Raw genomic sequence first — 23,218 nt, 5'->3', positions numbered from 1 at the left:
AAAATCTTGAGTGGTGTAGAATGGGTACAAGTGGATTGATTATTTTTACTGCATCAAGATTTTCAAAGACTAAGAGATACTCAATGAAGTTACAGGGAAGTACTTTTAAACCCAATAGAAGGAAATATTTTTTCACTCAGAAAATAGTTAAGTTCTGGAATGCGTTGCCAGAGAATGTGGTAAGAGCGGTTAATGTAGCTGGTTTCGAAAAAGGTTTGGACAAGTTCCAGGAGGAAAAGTCCATAGTCTGCTATTGAGACAGACATTTCGCCAATTCTACATCTTGGTTTAATGAGGACTTGAGTTAAAGTTAAGCTATATATATATATATATATATGTGTGTTATGATAGCAGATAATAATCTGTAATAATCTGTTTTGTATTGTATTTTTCATTGTATTTTATTTTCCGCTTAACTTTACCTTTCTGTACAAGTTTATACTTGATATGTTAATTGAAAAATGATAAATAAATTTAAAAAAAAAAATGAGCACCAAGAGAGAGAAATTCTTGATGCGTAGTTTGTGTACTAATAAATATTTTTCCATCTGTCCTGTCCAGACACAGGTCATAGAAAATCTATCCTTGAGCTGTATGAATAAGACTTGTCTACTACAAAAGTATAGATGTGACATGCCATAGTCTTGAGGAAATACGTTTGTAAACAAAGTTGCGCAATGTGTGTCTCCCATCAAAGACAACCATGAAGTCTGACTATTGTTTGGGATTTCTTTCTGGCCTGGAGGATTTTCCCGAAGTGCAGGAGTAGCCTAACGGTTAGCGCAGTGGACTAAAATCCTGGCAAACTGGGTTCAATTCCCACTGCAGCTCCCTGTGACCCTGGACAAGCCATTTAACCCTCCATCGCCCCAGGTACAAAAACTCCACTAGGGACAAAGTACCTGTATATAATGTTTACAGCACTGCAGATGTCCAGTAGCACTATAGAAATGATTAGTAGTTGTAATTTTTCCTGTGAATACCTTGATGTCATTTCCTGAGACAGAAGTACAGTTTTGAAGATCTGATATTCCTAGCATGTGTGACACCCGGGGCCCATCATTTCCCCCCCCCCCCCCAAATCTGTACAAAAAACATGATTTTTAGTAACAAGCCACACGTCACACATGAGTACCTAGGAAAAGGCAGCATCTTACACACTACAGTGAGAAGTACAACAGCAATACACCCATTGTAAAACTAAACAAGCCATACTAGTACAGATCAATCCTGCAGTCAATCCTAACAGAAAACCATGTCTTTCGAACACACAGAACACAGAAAACACCTTCGCCTAGTATGGAATGTCATCACAAACTTACCCCTCCCCCTTTTACAAAACTGTAATGTGGATTTTAGCCACAGTGGTAACAGCTCTGACGCTCATAGAATTCTGAGCATCAGAGCTGCTACCACCATGGCTGGCACTAAAAAACGCTCTACAGTTTTGTAAAAGGGGGGGATAAAATAGACATACATAGACAAAGGTTAAATTGAACCAGCAAGAAGCTGGACTCTGCATACAATACCACAGAAACAGTGACACATGTCTCCTAAAGCAATAAATAAATAGAAAAGTTTTGTTCTACCTTTGTCTTCTCTGGTTTCTGCTTTCCTCATCTTCTTGTTACTCTCTTCCTTCCATCCACTATCTGCCATCTCTCTGCCCCTATATGGCATCTTTTCTCCTTCTATGCCCCTTCCAGAAACTGTATGCCTCCCCCTTCCATCTCTCCTTTCACCTCCATTGGTCTGGTATCTGTCTCCTCTCCTTCCCCCCTGCTCTGGCATCTCTCTCTCCGCTCCCTTCCTCCTGTTCTTCCCTGGTCTTCCTTCTCAATTTATTTTCTGCCTCTGTCTAAATTCTTTTTTACTATTCCAGGGGTGTCCAATGTCGGTCCTCGAGGGCCGCAATCCAGTTGGGTTTTCAGGATTTCCCCAATGAATATGCATTGAAAGCAGTGCATGCAAATAGATCTCATGCATATTCATTGGGGAAATCCTAAAAACCCGACTGGATTGCGGCCCTCGAGGACCGACATTGGACACCCCTGTACTATTCAGTCCTCAATTTCCCTCTTTCACTGTGTCTACCTATAGCTTGCCACCTCTTTCCCTCACCCCTTCCAGTAACTAACTCTCTCCTCTTCCCTCAATCCTGTATGTGCCCTATTTTTCTTTCTCCCTTTCCCTCACACTTCCATTCAGCAGCTGTCCTTCCTCTCCCCCACACTTCCATTCAGTGTCTGTTTCCCTCTCTCTACCCCTTCCATCTACTGTTTACCCTCTAGCTCGCCCCTTCCATTCACTGCCCTCTGTGCTCTTTCTATCCAGTATGCACCCTCTCTCTCTCTCTTCCATATGGCATCTTCCCTCTTTCTATGCTCCTTCCATAAACTATCTATCCTGTGCCCCTTCTCTCCTTTGTACATGATTGATTTCAACTCTGTAACCTCTCCGTTTTTCTCTCTCTGTCACCACCCCCTCCCCTATGCTCTGGCATCTCTCTCTTCTCCTTTCTTTCCTTCCCACCTCACGGTCTGGCATCATCCCTTCCCTGATTCCTTTTCTTCCATCTCTCCCTCCCCCTCCATGCTCTGACATCTCCTCCTTCATTTCCCCCTTCCTTTTCCCTTGATCTGGCATACCTTCCTCCTTCCCTCCAAGCCCTGGCATCTCCTTTCATTCCCTCCAGTTGGGTACAGCAACACTCTCCCCCAATTCTCTCCCCCTCTGCTCCTTTTCCTCTTTGTGTCACCCAAGGCCTGGTGTCCTGAACTTCATCGGGCAGCAGCAGCATTCACAATTCACTGCTGTTGCCGGCTTCAGGCCTTCCTCTCTGTCGGGTCCTGTCTTCATGAAAACAGGAAGTAGGCAGGACCCGGCAGAGAGGAAGGCCTGAAGCCAGCAACAGCAGCAAATTTTAAAAGCTGCTGCTGCCTGAAGAAGGTAATGGCGCCAGGCCTTGGAGCACTGAGGCAGACCGCTTCTCCCCCCTCCCAGCCGAACCCCCGCTGACCCTCCTATCTCTCCCCCCCAAGTGAACCTTTCCAACCCTCCCAGTGAGAGCAGCAAACCTCCCTCCAGTAGCGTCAGCTGCTTTGCGGCTTTCTCCTGCTGGTGAAGCGTCACTGATGATGTCATCAGTGATGCGGCAGAGGGAGAAGATAGCTGCGAAGCAGCCAACGCTACTGGAGGGAGGTTTGCTGCTCTCGCTGGGAGGATGGGAGCGCGATAGGGACCGGGTCGGCTGTGCACCCCCCCTAAGGCTGCACCTAAGGACTGCCCCCCCCGCCTCCCCCCCCCCCTTGGTACGCCACTGCTGATATTCCATGATAATATTCCTGATTTGTGGGAAACAGACCATGCACATCCTGATTCATTGGCATACATGCTTGTGACAACACCATTTCTGAAGCCAGTGTGTGATCACATAACACTTGCTATGGCATGATTGATTGCTCTGTCTGTCAAGCATACGATGTACCATCTGTTGCAAAATTATATTGTGCTAGGGACTGTCATGCATGATACCTAGAAGAGCCTGTATTTTTTGTAGTTGTTGTTAGAACATATCATATTTCTGGAATAAATTAGTACAGAATTCCCTTTAGTGCCTTACTACACAGGTGAAAAAGCAATAGAGTAAAACAGAACAGACTCTACTGGGTCATTACTGAGCTGGCAGCTGCCCCTGGCTAATTTAGACCTAGAAGTTCAGTGCCAACCCATATCTGGACTCTGGCACAGAATATTTAAGTGCCTACCAACACTTAAGTTGAGATACCTATCAGTTCCTAATGACACCTACCTGAAAAGTGGGTGCAGTCAGGGGGAGAATAGGCATGATAGATGTCGGTAAATTAGACCGGGAAAACCTTAGCCTAATGTACTGGTGCCTACTATCAGGACGCCTAGCGAAGCCTAACTTAAGTTAGGTGTTGGTAGGTATGATTCAGTAAACGGCACCTAGCTTGATTGAATGACAATCGTGCCAAATGGCGCCTAGGAGTCAGGTGCTGTTTATAGAACCAGGCCCTTACCACATAATCAAAGATGAACAGTTTAATTTGTTTAAAAGATTTCTGAACTGTCTCCTTGGTCAAAGACAACCCAAGACAATGTACAAAGCAGAATAAAAAGCAGCACAAGAATTAAAACAGAATGATAGGATGCATATATAAAACCAACAACCGGAGAACATCTACGGTAATAGAGCAAATATCTTAGTTGCATCGAGGAACAATGTAATAGCCTGGAATAGAAAATAAATTGACAAAATGAGAATTAATACTGCATGGAAAAGCCAATAAATCATGTTTGTTGAAAAATTGTTTGCCTATTACAAAAGTATTCTGCATCTTGCAGGAAGCAAACGTTTTGTCTCTAGAGCAACTACTAATTTTCTACTGAATTGCAAAATGAATATCCACAGGAAATGTTGGGAAGCAAACAAAAGAGAGACTCACGGCAGTAGATAAAAAATGAATTTAGGATGTAATACAGCAGCACACTGCCCAATAATATTCTTCAAACAAAAAGGTCTGTCGGTATATTATTTCAGGAAATCCGGAATTCATTTTTAGTCTGTTCCAATGCATTATAATCAGTGTAAAGGTGACTTTCCAGTCCCCCAGCCTACCACTCTAACAGGCCTAGAATGACCACTGTCTTCTCAATTTAATCTGAATAGTTCTATTAGGCCCACATGCAGAATTCATATGTTCACCTATCCGACAATAAAGGCCTGTCGCTACAAAAGATTCCTGGGCAGAACTCTTGCCTTCCAGGCAGGTAAATGGAACGATTGGCTGGGTAACATTATCATGCATTCCTCATCCTACTTCAGTTTTAGAAAATCAGTAAAAACAAATTTGTTTAATCAATTTGTAACCTAAGAATCTTATAGTTTTTCCCTTCTTCCATTCTGTAAGTTTGTATTCGATGACTTTGCATTGTGACCATTTCACTGATTATCCAGCACCTCTTGTTGTAAACCGCCTTGAACTATCATGGCTTTGGTGGTATATAAGAATAAATGTATTATTATTATTATTTTCTTATAATTTCCCTTGGTGAAAAACATACCCTACCATCTCCTCTCGTCCAAATGCTCTAAGACAGTAGAAACATAGAAACATAGAATATGACGGCAGAAAAGGGCCTATGGCCCAACAAGTCTGCCCAACCTCCCCTCTAAGTTCCTCTTTGAAGTGAGCCCACGTGTTGATCCCATTTGATCTTAAAATCAGTCACGTTACTGGCCTCAACTACCTGAAGTGGAAGATTATTCCAACGGTCGACCACTCTTTCGGTAAAGAAGTACTTCCTAGTGTCACCATGGAATCTCCCGCCTCTGATTTTCAGTGGATGCCCCCTTGTCGCCGTAGGGCCTGTAAGGAAGAAGATATCTTCTTCCACCTCAATGCGGCCAGTAACGTATTTGAACGTCTTTATCATGTCACCCCTCTCTCTGCGTTCCTCGAGAGAGTAAAGGTGCAACTTACCTAGTCGTTCTTCATAAGGGACATCCTTGAGCTCTGAGACCATCTTGGTGACCAATCATTGAACCGATTCCATTCTTAGCACATCCTTCCGATAGTGTCCTTAAACTTTTCCTGAGGGACCCCAGCCAGCTGAGTTTTCAAAATATCCCTAATAATATAACATAGATTCTTATATACGGCAGCTACCTCTCGGTTCTGTGCGGTTCACAAACCAAGAGATGATCACCGCAAATTAATCAAAATATTTGCCAAACAAGTATGTTTTCAACATTTTTCTGAAGGCCAAATAACAAGTGGAAAGTGATACGCGAGTGCTAACTTGTTTATCCCGCATAGCTGCCTGGTATGCTAGTATTTTACCAAAGAATCGTCTATAAACACATCTCTTTGAATATGCATGAGGCAGATTTGCATATAATAGAGGTGACAGGCAGGCAAATCTGCCTCATGCATATTCATTAGGGATATCTTGAAACCCTGACTGACTGGCGGTTCCCTAAGACAGGTTTTAAAAACATTGCTCTAAGAAATGAAGAATCTAAGGGAAAGACATAAAAGAAAAAGCATCAAAGAGTAGGGAGAAGTAGTAAAGAAAATCCTGGAAGAGGAAGAGATAAAAAGAACTAGTAATTGTATCAGAAGGAGATGGAAAGACATCTCATGAGGGGAGGGGAGGTTTAGGAGTTCAAGGAAGGAATTTATAGGCAGGGCCTGCCCAAGGATATCTGACACCATAGCAAACCTTTAATATCTTACATAATGCCTGCAAGCAGTGTACATTTCTGTCTCAATCAAGGATTAAGCAATTTGCCCAAGATCACAAGGAGTTATTCTTCCTGGGCTCCATGATACTTATGTACAAGCAAGCTTCTATAACTGACCCCCTGGGTCATGGGAGCAGTGGAAGGGGAAGGTAAAATAGCATGCTTTTCTTTTTAATTCATTTTTGTCTTTTTTAATACAGTAAAAGGTATAGTCTTTGAATCCATTGCATTATTTTTAGCTTCTCCAGCAAGGGTCATTTTTAAATGGCCAATTTACCCAAGTGCATGGCTGTGAAAATTACACTCTGCTTCTCTCTGTTCCTCATCTGACTTAGATCATCAAATAAATACTAAAATACGGTAAATAAATCGTATCTCATATAATCTAGACAGCAGCTGCCCTGCCCTGTGTAGCACGAATCCTGCCTAATAATGTAATATTCTGTATCAGAATTCAAGAAAGCCTGTGATAAGCACAGAGGGGTCAGTATTCACCAAGATTTATGTGGTTAACTTCAGAGTTAAACACATAAAACCTTTTTTTATTCATGTTTGGGGCCAGCTAATGGATAATTTTTGGCCAGACAAATCAATGTCTGGTGAAGTTTTCCATTTAGAAAAGGAAGAGAGAGATAAGAGGCATTTCAAAACAAAGATTGAACTTAACTATTTAGCATCAGTTTTCAGCAACTATGCCATGAGTGGAATTTGGGAATATACTTCTCCCTCCAAATCCACGGGTTTAGTACTCACGGCAGCCATTTTTGATGACGGCTCTGCACTGGGCAGAAATGTAGGAAGATCGCTCCTGCTCTGCGTCACCACTAGACCAGGTAATGTCTGGGGAGGTCTGGAACACAGGAGGGAGGCGGGGGTGGGTCAGAATAGGCCCTAAAAGTTATTCGTGAATTTCTATATTCACGGGCCGACTCTGCCCCTAAGGAGGGAGAAGTGTATAATTTATTCATTTAAAGCCCACCTTTAACAAAGTGGCTTACATAGCTACACAAACACCCATATAAATACAGACACTTATAAAAACCCTCCCCTTAGTCACAACATCCAGCGTCAACCCAGAAAATGAAAGCACTCAACACCCATATTTCATTTCACAGAATAAATATCGCTTTAACAATCTTTTAAAAGTGTTCAAATCACTCTGTTGTCTTATATATAATGAAATATTATTCCAGTTATTTGGACCTATACAGGAAAAAGCGCCCACTCTAGTTGCTTGCAATCTCATTTGCTTCCTGAGGGGACAATGGCTTTATACTGAGTTGGTCCTCACAGACCCATATGATGCAGCTTCTGTTTTATACCCATGCAGACCAGAAGATTAGCACAGAGCTACCATTGCTAGAGTTGCCAGATTGTCCAATCGGAAAATCTGGACCCCCTAGACCCGACCAGTTCCACCCATCCCTGCCCTAAACCTGCCCCCAGTCCCACCCTAGCCCCGCCCCCACTGCCTGCTCTTGTCCACCCCCTGCTCCCCGCTGTCTGCTCTTGTCCACAAATCGCATTGCAGAGGCTTTTTAAAACACGAACAACCGCCCTCATTAGTCTCGCTTGCCCTATATAGAGTAGGAATGGGGGGAGGGGGGAGTTTGGTTGCTGTTATTCTTCTTCTGTACATATTTGTTCTATTATTGTATATGATGCATCATTGTTTGTTCTGTATACCTTTGGGGTGCCATGGCGTTGTATTTGCTGATATTTGCATCAATAAAAAATTGTTTGAACCTAAAACCCGAACAAAGTACAGGGTTTTGAAAAGCCATCCGGACCCCGGGACATGTCCTCAAAAGGAGGATATGTTCGGGGAAATCCGGACATCTGGTAACCCTAACCAGCAAGACCTCTTGATTAAAATGCAAGCCATGAGGTCTTGGAGCATGCACAGTGCTGCCATGATCCTCCTCCCTCTATCGTGGCACTTCTTACTACAGAGCAGCAGCTGCCTGTAGAAGTTGAGGGCCCACCTGGACTATGTTCTATATGTCTGCAACTTTTCCCACTGGCTACAGGAGAGGAAGCGGGGACATAGAAGGTTGATGGGAAGGGGCTGATGAGGAGGGAAAAGTTAAAAAATTAAGAAGTCATTAAAGTGTGGGGAGAAGAAAGAGAAATGGGGATTGCAAGAGGAATGGAGGTTGCCAGCAAGCTGGTATTGAGCTGGCCTGGCCAGTTTTCTGAAAGAGGGTTTGGCAGCTGGCCAATGAAAGTGTCAGCATTCCGGCAATCAGTAGACTCCCTCATTTTTTGTTCTACTTTTCTGCACCCTGGCTGCCCTGCCCATATGCATCCTGCCCATCCCCCAAGCCAGAGAGAGGCGCAGCACTTAAGCACACATAATCCCCTATTGGCCCAGAGCCACTTATGATCAGCTGTGAGTGGCAAGAAACGGAATGTGCTTAAATGCTGCCCCTACTGACAGCCCATAGGAAGAGCAGGATGCATGATGAAAAGGCTACACAAGCAGAGTTGATTTTCTACTGGACCCTGTAAAGAGAGCCAGCCAACTCTAAGGAGAGCTGGTATAGCTGTCAATTCCACTTATTTGACTCCGAAGCCAGTAGGGCTGTAGGAGAGCACTGGGGGAGGATGAATAATTCTCTACAGAAAACACTGAGGAGAAAGATGAGTTTAACCAAGTGGAGGAGCAGTAGGATGAGTGAGGTTGAGGGATCACTAGGAGAGGATAAGTGAGAATCTAGAGGAAACAATGGTGGAAAGGAGGAGTGAAGATGGAGGGAGAAGAAAGGATGAGTAAAACCATAGTGGGGGTTTCTAGGAGTATGAATGAGACGGGATAAATGCTAGGGAAAAATTAGTATGGCTGGGTAAGCAGTGGAGAATGAGGACTGGGATGCAGGGAGCATTAGAGAGAGGATATTTGAGTGGGACTGATGGGAATATAAGTGAAGCTTGGGGTGTAGCGTGATATCTGCAAATACCACTTTGACCACACTCCATACACAAAATGGTCTCTCTTTACACTATACACCACACTCTGTACACAAAATGGTATCTCTTTGTCCCCTCCTCCCCCCCCCCCACCTTTTTACTTTCTCTTCCTTTCTTTCAAGGTTTAATAAGTATTTTGTATATAGTAATTGCATCCTTAGTAGACTGTGTGCTTTTATTCCCAATTCAATCATTACAACAGCTTCCTGATCCCAAAACACTATGGCCATGACCTTCTTGCTGATTTTTGGGTCCTGAATTTCCTTGGCCTTGGAGCACCTGAGTGTCACCATTGCATGAACTGTTGTTTTGTCTCAGGATCATAGTGGTGTAACTGTGTTTCATCAATAGTAACTAGTTGTTCCACTAGTTGTCCACTCGATGCCATTTCTCATCAGCATTCAAACATTTAGGCAACCACTTGGCTGCAGCTTCTGCATTCCCAGATGCTCGTGGAATATAATACACTCAACACATTCCCTGGATATCTGTAGTGTCTCAACAATTGTTTAGCCGATATTCGCAGATCTGCCAAAATCATGTCATGGACATGTCAAAAATTTTAGGAGTTGACACCATTTGAGGCCTCCCAGACCTTGCTGCCTCTTCAGTCTCAAAATCTCCATGCAGAAAGTTTGCACACCATTTCTTCACTGTGGAGTATGATGGGCATTTGTCACTCAATGTTTGCATCATTCATTCATGGATTTCCTTTGAAGTTCTCTTCTGCAGGAATAGGAACTTCATGACGGCTTAGAATGCCACACTTGAAAAGTCCACACTTTTCGTTGACATGGTTCAATCAATGATCTGAAACAATTCTACAAATTGGCATTTTGCAAAATAAAATAACACTCTTTTCAGCTACAGTGGCAAAATAATGCTCAAAAATTAGGAAGGCTGGGCTGAGATCTTGTAGTGCTTGGTGAAATACGCCAAAGCAACAAAGATAGCTAGATGTCACAGTAGCTCTGTTCCCTAGCAGAAGTTGAATCCGGATGACAACCACAGCAATAAAAATGCTAAGAAAGGTCCCAGCAGAAAAGCAGCACCAGTAAGGTCTGTGTTGATTGCCTATAAACCAAACCCAAAAGAAAGGAAGGAGCCCCTACATAGATAATCAATTAAACCAAAAGTAGGGGTAGATCAGCCAAAGTGTGTATAAACACTCTTATTCAAAAGGATCTGATATAGGGTCATGTTTCATTGGTAAGGCCTTCTGCCTATGGGGTTCATAAGGCTACTGATGAGTACAATGATGGAAAGCACAATCTTGACGTACAAAATCCAAATCCAAAATCCAAATGGCAGAGTACTGTTGGAAACTAATGATGTCGAACACCAACACTAAAATGCACTTTTCCCACTTAAGAGACTAGTTTCTTCTCTTCTCCATCATCTTTTTATGAGTCCACTGGATATGATCACATTCAATAATGGAGAATTAATTCTTTCCTATGCTAATGACACTTTTGTTTGTTCCATTTGAGTTTAATTCTTCTTTCTCTTTTTTAGTTATTAGTAATGCTGTTGAGAAGATAAGAAACTGGAGATCCTTGTGAAATCTGCAAGGTAGACACCAGGCCTGAGAGAAAACACCATCTACGAGAACTTGTTTAGCATCTGTTTTTCAAAAAACGTCAAACCAATTGAAAACTCAACCCAAGATACCCAATTCAGAGAGTTTACACAGCAGTATTTCGTGATTTACAGCGTCAAACGCTGCTGAGATGTCAAATTACAGTAAAACTGCCTGAAAACTTTGACTCGGTAATTTCCCAATTCCAATGTTAAAACTATTAGTAAAGTTCCAGTACTATAAAAACATCAGAATCCATGTTGGGAGGAGCTTAATAGATCCAATTGCAATATGCAATTAGATTGTTAGAACTAACCAAAATTTCTATCAGCTTAAGGGCTGATTCTATAAATGGCACCTTAATTGGCCAGCGCTTAAAAAACTGGCGCTGGCCACATGTCAATCACACTTAGGTTCTCTTTACAGAATCGCGGGTAGCGGCTTCTATGTAAAAACGTAGGCACCTGAAATGTAGGTGAGGGTTTTAAAGGCCTACATTTAATATGCCTAAGTTTTTAGAGAATCACGCTTTGCGGTGCCTAACTCATGCTCCGCCCATAGAAACATTCTGGCGTTAGGCGCTGCTAAGCATCATGCAATAGGAGCCTATCGCACAATTATTTTTTTTTTGTGATTATTGAGGCTATTAAGGGTATTTTGCCAATGAACACCCCCCCCCCTTTTACAAAATCGTAGCGTGTTTTTTAGCACTGGCTACGGCGGTAACAGCTCCAATGCTCATAGAATTCCTATGAGCATTGAAGCTGTTACTTCCACAGCCAATGCTAACAACCGCGCTATAGTTTTGTAAAAGGGAAATAAGTTATGCACCTAAAAGGTGTCTATCTTTAGGCACCCTTTATAGAATCATCCCCTAAGTCAATAAAGGTATGCTTGCAGTAAGGTAGGCTTACTGGTAAGGAAAGATCAAGACCAGTAGTTTTAGGGATAGGAGTCAGCACAATGTTTCCCATTGACTCAGAAAGGTAATCCTGACTTAAAACTAAGTTCACCAAATCCACCATCCAATGAATAATAAAAGCAGGAGGATTTGAAGAGGTATGCCAGGTGTTTATCTAAGGCTGTCTCAAACAGTAGAAAAAACTTTACTACCACTTTAATTCTATTAAAGTTATGGCACAAGAAGAACGATGTGCTATTACTTAATTCTATTAAAGTTATGGCACAAGGTGTTTATCTAAAACACAATTGGAGCTGACATCCTTTTTAGTATAGCAGATACATCATTCTCGGAAAATTGTAAAGGACAACCAGATCCTATCTGCTGGACTAGAAAAAGAACTGTCATATTGAACAGTCTTTGTTTGACAAAAAATGATTAGGCGTTCCTTGGAAAGAGAGAAATTATACCCTGTTTCCCCGATGATAAGGCAGGGCCATCAAATAAGACAGCCCCCCCTTTTTAGAAAAAAATGTAAAATAAGGCACCCCCCCCCCCCCCGCAAATAAGCCACCCACCGATACCTGCGCTTACCCGAATCGGGTGGTACGGTGGGTGACTCCGTGTGGTCCCTCCGTCTATGGCTGCGTGCCGCGCCTCGTCATGAAGTGAAGAGGAGGAAGTGACAGGACTGCAGCGCGCGCACGTGACTCCGCGCAAGGAAACACAGGCAGCTTCCCTCATCCCTCCCTAACGGAGACTGCAGGAGTTTGTTCACGGCCAGAACATCCAAAAGTGAGACACGCAGACAGGTTTCTTTTGCTGTGAGCAATACCACTTACTGTATATAAAGCCTGTTTAAAATGCATACGGTATATAAACAATGGTTTCACATTGTCAAGTCCCCTCTGATGCTGCACTACAGAATAATCTCTTTACTGTGTTTCCCTGATGGAGAACATTGGGGACATTAAATAGTACAATATATGGTATGATGGATAAAGCTGGCCATACACGGTACGATTTTTCGGCCGACCGATTCTTCAGCCGTCAAATAAGACAGCCCCCCCTTTTTAGAAAAAAATGTAAATAAGGCATCCCCCCGAAAATAAGCCCTAGAGCATATTTTGGCCTTCCAAAAAAAATAAGACAGTGTCTTACCATCGGGGAAACAGGGTATCTATCTTCTGTGAAAAATATAAAGCAAGCTGACTAGAATTAGGCTGAAAATCAGGAGGGCCAAAACTACAAGAGCAGGTGGTCAAGTGTTTCATTAATTGGAGCACTCTAAAGAAATTCAGTGTGGCGTGATGGTTAGATTTACAGTCTCAGCTCCCTGAGGTTTTGGGCTCAAACCCCACACTGCTCCCTGTGACCCTGGGCAAATCACTTAACCCTCCACGACCCAGGTACATTTGATAGATTGTAAGCCCACCTAGACAGATAGAGAAAATGCTTGAATTACCTGTACGTAAACCACTTTGAGTGTGGTTGTATAACTACAAAAAGGCAGTATACAAGTCCCAATCTCTTTCCCTATTCCTAATAGCCTAATAAGATTTCTTTGCAAACCTTAATTGATTTTTATAATGAAAAGAGGAGACCTTCCAACATCTCCGTTCTCATTTTAAATCCTGCAAGTTACTACCCCTATTACTTACCTGCAGGTCCCAGTTTATACAATGAGATCTATTTAGTAATGACACATATTAGCTTGTGCTAACACAGTAGCATTAATAAATCTAGCTCTTAAATGAGACTTCTCTGGGCTACTTTATCACAAAGCTCCTGAAATATCATTTTTCAGATTTCTACTTATTTTACCAAACTTTTCATTAATCAAAATATTTTTCAGCACAATGCTATGTGAAAGAAGCATATCAACCTGAAAACCCACTGCCGCTGGCTGAGTATCAACCTCCCATTATACCAGGTTACATTAATATTCTATAATGGCATCTGGGTGCTCAAATGTCATTATAGGTGCTCTCATCCTGCAGCACCTATAGAATTACTTCCATAAGCCTTCTTTTAATAATTAATGAACCACTAGGTAATAAACCGTAAAACCAAAAGATGTTCACTACAAAGGAAGCTGAAGTCCATGGCTTTTTCCTCCCATTTCTTTGAAATATTCATAGTGTGTATGTTACTTTGATTTTACAGGGGGCTTTAATCTGTAAATGACCAATGTGAGAAACTACTGATTTTCTAGTTGGTTTTCAGCTTAATAGTCATCCGAGTAATCAGGACTAAACCACGCTAATGTATAGGCATCCTACTTTAACATTTTTCTTTAATTATTTACCATTATAAAAGGCACACACTACGCAAATGAGTGGTAATTCTGAATTCTACATTAGTGATCTTAGCAGCAGTCATGACATGCTTTATAATGCTTAAAGAATGCTTTTCATATTTAGAGAAGCTGCCCGTACGAGGAACGGCTGGATAAGTTGCAGCTGTACTCACTCGAGGAACGCAGAGAGAGGGGTGACATGATCGAGACATTCAAGTATCTCACGGGCCGCATCGAGGTGGAAGAAGATAACGTCTTTTTCAAGGGTCCCGCGGCAACAAGGGGGCATCCGTGGAAAATCAGGGGCGGGAAACTGCACGGGGACACCAGGAAATTCTTTTTCACTGAAAAGGTGGTTGATCGCTGGAATAGTCTTCTATTTCAGGTTATTGAGGCCAGCAGCGTGCCTGATTTTAAGGCCAAATGGGATAGACACGTGGGATCTGTTCACAGAGAAAGGTAGGGGAGGGTCATTGGGTTGGGAGACTAGATGGGCCGTGGCCCTTATCTGCCGTCTATTTCTATGTTTCTATGTCCATACAGCACTGCAACTCGAGCAGGTGAAAAAAATATACCATGGTCCCAGCTGGACAGATACACAACCCAGATGCTGCTCTCACTTGCCTGATCCAAGCGCACAATGCAAAATTCATAGTCTTTTATAGAAAACCAGGTGCTTTATATGAAAGCCCCATAGTGCAGAGCCAAAATGAAGAAATAAACCAGATTTATTGTTCTGCTGAAGTCTCGTTTGCAGTAGCAAAGAATCATTGTAAAAATCTGGATTTATAGAAATGCAGTCTAGGAGGTGATTTATTTAACTATTCATCTAAATGAGATATGGGATCCACAGTATATGTTGATATTATTAAAAGATCAATAAACTTTGACTTTATAAATCACACCATCCTATTTCTACATATTTAACTGCTTATTTGAGAAGCTCTATTCATGTTTTGAACATCTGAAAACTGGCATTTAGACAGCCAGAACATGGACATCTAGCACTACAATACATCCACATGGCAAGGGGGAATAGTCTAGATGTGTTTTTTGGGTGGGACTAGGTAGGGGCCAAAAGATGGATGGCCAGCACTTTTTGCAAAAAGGGAAGAGAGTGGATACCTCTATGTTCAAAAAGGTGGATGTTCTTTTTTAGGACCTGCCCCACCATAGACAGACATCCTACATCCAACCACAGAATCTACGAAAAGGAAATATTGGTGTGCAAAACCTGGGGACCATGAGTCAATTTTATTAGGCAGTGGAAAAGGTGCTGGACAGAATGGAATGGGGACAAATTTTTCCCCATCCCTGCAGGAACTCATTTCCCTGCCCCGTCCCCACGACTTTTCTCGCTGTCCCTGTTCCAATCCTGCAAGCTCCGTCCTCATCTGCACAAGCCTCAAACACTTTAAAATCATAAGTAGCAACATTCTAGAGCTCAGATTGTGATGTCATAATGCCTCGTTCCACCAATGCCTAAGTTCCGTCCTCATCTGCACAAGCCTCAAACACTTTAACATCATAAGTAGCAACATTCTAGAGCTCAGATTGTGATGTCATAATGCCTCGTTCCACCAATGCCTAAGTTCCGTCCTCATCTGCACAAGCCTCAAACACTTTAACATCATAAGTAGCAACATTCTAGAGCTCAGACTGTGATGTCATAATGCCTCATTACACCAATGCCTAAGCTCCGTCCTCATCTGCACAAACTTCAAACACTTTAAAATCCTAAGTAGCAACATTCTAGAGCTCAGACTGTGATGTCATAATGCCTCATTCCACCAATGTCTAAGCTCCGTCCTCATCTGCACAAGCCTCAAACACTTTAAAATCATAAGTGTCTGAGACTTGTGTGGTTAAAGCAGAGCTTACAGGAATGAGGCAGGAGCAGCGACAAAACTTACAGGGACGGGATGGGACGGGACAGTGACAGTGACAAAACTTGCAGGGACAGGATGGGGAAATTGAGTTCCTGCGGGGACGGGGAGTAATGTAATTGGGATCAGTGTGTGTTGATAATGTACTAGAGTATTATCTTTTATTCATACAACCCTCAGTATATTCAGTTTATGGATGTGACTTGCACCATGAATTGTATTCACCTTTCATCTTTATTTTTGCTTTTTCTGTAATTTGAAAACTCAATAAACAGTTTGAACTGGAATTTCTCTTAAAAAAAAATAAAAAATTTGTCCCCATGTCATTCTCCAGTGCTGATACTCAATACTTCCAAGTCCCCCCCCCCCCGCCAAAGAAAAAAATAACCGTGCAGAAAGGTGATCTGATTGAGCTTTTCTCCATTGTTTCCTCTACAAAGCCCTACGTCAAATCAAACATCCTAACCAAAAAACCTGAAGCAATTTCTTACCCCTCATACTATAATGGAAACCTTTCCCTTCCCAGATCTCCCCATAAGCAATCCCTCCCCCTCCATGTTACTGACAGCCATGGCAAAGTAAACATAGTCACCATGTCACTCCAGGACATAGGCTTAGTTCTGGGGGTGCCCGAGCACCCCCAATATTTTGGGGACATCACATGACCGCAGGGCTAGTGTTAGGAGGACAAACAGGGCAGTTGCTCTCCATCCCATGATTTTAGGGGGGACTCCCCTTGAAGGCTGTCATGCTTCCCCCCTTGTTTCCACCCTCGTCTGGCATCTCCCTAGCCTTCCTGGTTTAACTTTAACAGTTAATTAATTACCAGCTGCAGAGGATTGCCGGCACTGGAGCATTTCCAACAGGCAGCCTGCAGCCTCCACTGCACTTTCCCTCTGCCGCAGTATGTCCCAGTCTGAAACAGGACTACATCAGAGGAGGGGCGGAACCGCAGCAGAGGGAAAGAGCAGTGGAGGCTGCAGGCTGCCTATTAGAAATGCTCCAGTGTCGGCAATCCTTTGCAGCTGGTAATTAACTACTAAATTTAGAACGAGAAGGCTAGAGGGACACCGGCTGAGGATGGAAACAAGGGGAAGTATGTTGGCATTCTGAGTGCCCCCTAAAACCGTGAGACTGAAGGCAACTGCCCCATTTGCCCCAAAGGCCCTTCTTGAAGTACACGACGGGAGGGGGGTTCAAAGAAAGGGGGATATGCTGGACTGAGAGTGGGGGAAAGGGGAAGATATAATGGGCCTGAAAACAGAGGAGAGGGAGAGAGATGGTGGACAATGAGATGAAGAGAGGGAAAAGGAAGGGAGAGAAGTTGGACCTAAGGGGTGGTGTGGAGGAAGGTGGGTATAAAGATACTGGATAAGAGGGTAGTAAGGAAGAGAAAGGGAGAGATGGTAGACCCTGGGATGGTGGGGAAGGAGGGAGAGAGATGCTGGATGAAAGGGTAGTTGAGAAAAGGAGAGATGGTGGATCTGGGGATGGTAGGATCCATTGCTCTTTCACTCTTTGAGCCGCCAACAGCATGACTGAAGTAAAAATACGACCACTTTATCCTTCTACTCCGAGAAGCTCATTGTTTACCAGTCTCCCATTGAACAACATATAAAATACTTCTGCTCATCTTCAAAATTAAACTTACCCACTTCACAGCTTTTCTAGACAAACATCTTATTCCCTATACTTCATCCAGGGCCCTCAGATCCGCCTATCAGAACTTACTGACTGTTCCCCTGATTAAAGAACTCTTCTACACCAGAAACACCATCTTCTCCGCCACAGCCCCTGCCCTCTGGAATGCTATGCCATCACATCTCCACCATGAAAACTCTCTTGAGAAATTCAGAATCAAACTTAAAACCTTTCTATTCCAAGACGCTTACCAAAATATCAAATAAGATTCTTTCTCCAACCACATCCCACATCCCATGAGAACAGCTTTTAAGAAGCAACTTCCCTTTCATAAGAACATAAGAATTACCACTGCTGAGTCAAACCAGTGGTCCATCACGCCCAGTCTGCTCCCACAGCGGCCCCCCAGGTCAAAGACCAGTGCCCTAACTGAGACCAGCCCTACCTGTATACGGTCTGGTTCAGCAGAAACTTGTCTTGAATCCCTGGAGGGTGTTTTCCCCAAGAACAGCCTCCGGAAGAACATTCCAGTTTTCCACCACTCTCTGGGTGAAGAAGAACTTCCTTACGTTTGTACGGAATCTATCCCCTTTTAACTTTAGAGAGTGCCCTCTTGTTCTCTCTACCTTTGAGAGGGTGAACAACCTGCCTTTATCTACTAAGTCTTCAGTATCTTAATATCCCTTCAGTATCTTAAATGTTTCTATCATGTCCCCTCTTAGTCTCCTCTTTTCAAGGGAGAAGAGGCCCAGTTTCTCTAATCTCTCCCTGTACGGCAACTCCTCTAGCCCCTTTACCATTTTAGTTGCTCTTCTCTGGACCCTTTCGAGTAGTACCGCGTCCTTCTTCATGTAGGGCAACCAGTGCTGGATGCAGTATTCCATCCCTTCCCCTCTTACCTCCCTTTAATTTTATATTTTGATGTAATTTCAAATCTTCCCCTCCCCCCGCACCTCTTGTATCTATTCTGTCAATGTCTCTGACACAGTCCTGTCCTCATTCCATTCTATTTTAATTTTACATTTTATTACTTAAAATTTTAGCATTGTAAACTGATCAAATACACGTTGATGATCGGTATATCAAACTGTAAATAAACTTGGAAACATGCTGCTTTCTGTGACCCGGAAGCTTTCCTTCTGCTACTGCTTCTTGTCCTCACTTAAGCATATAGCTGTAACAGAGGGAAAACTTCTGGGCTGCCAAAGACAACATATATACTTCACTCACATTGCCATTGGCCTGAGGAATGCAAGAGTAGCTGCCTTATTGGATCCTGTGAAGGGAAGGAATGCAGTGGATTCGCTGGGGGATTGCAGGGGGGAGTACTCATTTGAGAAATGCTGGAACACAGGGATGGAGAGGAAAAACAAGAAAGAAATGTCAGATCTCCGGAGGAGGAGGAAAGGAGAGAAGAGGAGATATCAGACTACAAGAAAGGAGAAAGGGAAAGAGAAATATTGGACTACTGGAGGGAGATGGAAGGAGAGAGAAATGCCTGACCATGCATGGAAGGGATTGTGTGAACTACCCTAAACTGGCATTCCCAAAGATCTGCATTGAAAGTCAGTTTTGCTTTATGCTATTGCCCACCAGCCAGGAATGAAGGGATTCACCAAGATCTACCTCCCATTTTGCTTTTAGGTCTTGAAACTCTCATTTCCTTTCTGCCAGATACAGGACCTTATGCAAACTAGAAACAGAAATTCTGTCTGGGGAAACTGAATTAAAAAAAGTTCTAAGGTTGATCTCTATCTGACCTCTTAGTCTTGAAATATCCACAGATGAGATATAAGGCTAAATTCTATATATGGCACCCATAAAAATCAACACAAAAAAAATGCACTTTTCTACTATATAAGCCACACTTAAAGTTAGGCACGGTTTATAGAATAGCACTTATGCCCAGGAAATGCAACTAAATGTAGGCACAGCGATTCATATCAACAAAAATATGGTGCAAATGCTCACACCTAGATTTAATTAACATACCCCACACTGTTAGAAATTCAATAACGTGAATACCAATACTTGATAGGCGGTATATCAAAACCTAATAAAAATTTAAAAAAATAGATGTTCTTATTAGGACCAGCCAGAAAAAAACAGACTGTGAAAAAAAAAAATTGGTTATTCTAACTATAACATTACAGTCACCAACTCTGTCATCAGTCCATATTTTTCACATATATCAGATAAGTGTATTTCTCAATCTTCATATCCATATATCAATCTCAAAATAAGAGCTTATTAAAGAAAAAAAAAATTTAAACTTTACTGGTACACTCTATTCTATAAAAGATTCTCATTTTGTCAGTGCCCAAATTTGGGTATCATTTACTAATCTAGTCCCAAATATAAAATATAACGATGTAACTATAAAATTATTATTCAATACAATGTGCAACTACTGTTCATAGAGAGCCTTGAAATGCTGCAGAGATACAGAAAGTAAATAAAATGTCCAGAAGACTTACCCCTTCCTTTACAAAGCTACGCTGGCGTTTGTAGCGTCAGCTGCCATGGTAACAGCTCTGACGCTCATAGAATTTTTGAGTGTCCAAGCTGCTACCACGGCGGCTGGCACTATAAACACTAGCGCGGCTTTGTTAAGGAGGGGAGTTAGTTTACATTGAGGGGCCTCTTGAAAGGCCTTGAATGCCTCCTTTTATTAGTTTAATGTGTTCATAAATGCCTACAACTACTGTCGAACAGCAATTTATTTTAGTATAAATGACTCACTAGTTCAGTTAGAATATTAGATCTTTATTAAACATTATAGTTATGCTATTAAAAGTCTAAATGCTATAAAGGCTAATAATCCAGTCATTGGTTACAGTTCAGTTGATGGACGATATTAATTGGAGACAGGACCTTGCACCATTTATCAGTATGGCCATGGAGATAAAAACTTTTAGAGAAAGGCTGTAATGGACATAGTGAACTTCCAGCACTGGTTATGATTTATTTCAAAACTGGAAAGTCCATTTTAAAATGATCCATGATAGTGAACATAGTAAGATAAATCAAATATACTGATGGCATCAAAGCAATCCAAATGTCGAGTTCTTCCAGTTGAGGAAACTCAGGTACACACAGGGCCAGATTCTGTAAAGGACGTCTACAAATTAGGCATTGTTTAGACGTCCAGCAACAGAATGCTGAGCGTTATTCTATAATGCATGGACGCACTATAAGAGAATCGCGCTCAGTGGCTTTGAGCGAATCTAAGCGGGTCTATATTGTTAGATGTCCTATGTAGAATCACCTTTTAGGTTTTGCATAGACGTCCTAATGTCTATAAAGGTATTGTGTGTTAGCATTATGACATCATTAGAATGGCAATTTTATGCTTTTTTTTTTTACATTAAAATTGTATGCAGCACACTATTATATTTATCTATCGACTACTTATATCCTATGTGGTATTTACATTTGGCTCCTTTATCATATTTCTCTTCTGTTCTGGTTGTGCAGGGTCACAAGGAGCAGTGATAAATTTGAGCCAACAACGTCAGGGTGCTAAGGCTGAAGCTCTAACCATTGCACCACACACACTCAGATAGTAAACTGCATGTCAGTTTCAAAGCCAAGCTTATATCCTCTTGATTTACAAGCAGTCATTTCTATTGGATAAATATCAAATATGTACCTTCAACACTTGTCCAATGTTCCTCAAAGTACATTTATTTTTTTTTTCATAAGAGGATTTAGTATGCAATATATATAAAATATATATATATATAGCATACTAAATCCTCTATTTTTTGATGTAAAGAGGACTCCTTGCAAAAGCATGTCTACTTTTGAGCATGAGTTGAGCACTAGATAGGCATCACTTAGGCATGCTGGAGGCATCCACATATAGGTGAACGTAGCTTCTATTTTGGGGGGTATAGAGGACTTCAATTTGATATTAAGGTCAAAAGATGTTTAATAATGAATTACTCAAGCAAAGCAAATGAAAAAATATATTGCATACTAAACCTCACTTCCAAGGTTAAGAAAAGAAAAAGAGATGCACTACTCACAATAGCTAAGCTTCATGAGCGGCAAGGCCAGCAAGTTACTGTCAGTTGAACAAAGAACATGCAGTGGAACATACTGTACAATGGAGCTGTAGGAGAATGAGATGTATACACTAGAGCAGGGGTAGGGAACTCCGGTCCTCAAGAGCCGTATTCCAGTCGGTTTTCAGGATTTCCACAATGAATATGCATTAAAAGCAGTGCATACAAATAGATCTCATGCATATTCATTGGGGAAATCCTGAAAACCTGACTGAAATATGGCTCTCGAGGACCGGAGTTCCCTACCCCTGCACTAGAGTCAATACAGTAATTTAAAATTAATACATGCTGAAAGAGGTAACCAGTATTTTTCTTTGAGTAAAGAGGTCATATGATCAAATCTATATGCTGAATGAAGAAGTTTAACTGCAGTGAATTGTATTAATTGTACACATTTCAATGATATCAATGGAAAATAATAATAACTTTATTCTTCTATACCGCCATAGTCAGATGACTTCTAGGCGGTTCACATCGAAGAGGGCTGGACAATCTGTGAATTACAGAATGCAAAAAGTGAGGGTACAACAAAGTATGCAATATGAATCTCATGTCCTGTAATAGTGAATTGCAGTAGTCCAAATGGGAAATGACTAATGCATGAATTAATGAACATAAGAGTGTGCATGATAAAAGTGTTTGAATAGATCTTATCCTTTGTAGCACAAAAAAATTAAGAACGAATAACCAAGTTGATTTAAGGTTTAAAAGTCAATTTTGTGTCAAAAACAACACCTAAAACCCCAATTGTGTCTGCAAACTTTAAAGTCTGGCCAAAACTATTGGTGGATTGGCAGGGGGGGGGGATTAAAGACAGCTGGAAAAAAGATGCATTCATATTTGGCAGGTTTAAGTACAAGAAGGTTTTCTTTTAGCCATGTTGACGCTGAGTTCAGAAGGGTTAGTTTATTCAGCCTGACTAGTGAATGATTTATCTTAGGTAATGCATTACACAATCTGTTTGACACAGATTGTAGTCACAGTACGGATAAGCAACCATCTACTAAGAACCAGGTGCATTAAATACTCATACATTTTATAAAGTACTGCTAATTACAACAAAACTTAGTGTTCCCAAAAACTTCTATTTCCAAATAATCTTTCTCACTCCCTCCTTTGCTGTTACACAGGAGCTCACCAGCTGTACAATTGTACTGTCTCTTGCTCAGGAAGCTTCTTGGATTTATTTTTGCACCTGCACTAATGTCCCTCAAAATAGGCAGTTGCACTGCCAAAACTGAATACCAAACACTCATGCACTTAACAGCTGTATCTCTGTGCATATGTGATCTTCACTGAAAGCAGCAGTTCTTGCAAAAGCATTATCTTATGACTATTCCTTTGCAGCAAATAGATCATTAAGATCCCTATCTTCTTCTGATCTCTGTTTTGCGCCCAAGGAGACATTAGAGATGAAAACTATTGGAAACTTGCCTTAGCCTCTTGTCCTTATGAATGAAGTAAATGGAGGGGTACTGATCCTTACCACAGCCTCAGTCAGACACTAATTCATCTAAGAAGACATCAGCACAGCATGAACAACCTCAAAGTGAGAACTGAGAAGGGAGATTCAGAAATAAAATCATCAAAGATTCACATCT

This window comes from Geotrypetes seraphini, chromosome 14 (genome assembly GCF_902459505.1).
Source record: "Geotrypetes seraphini chromosome 14, aGeoSer1.1, whole genome shotgun sequence".
Lineage (NCBI taxonomy): Eukaryota > Metazoa > Chordata > Amphibia > Gymnophiona > Dermophiidae > Geotrypetes > Geotrypetes seraphini.
This window is presented reverse-complemented; position numbering follows the sequence as displayed.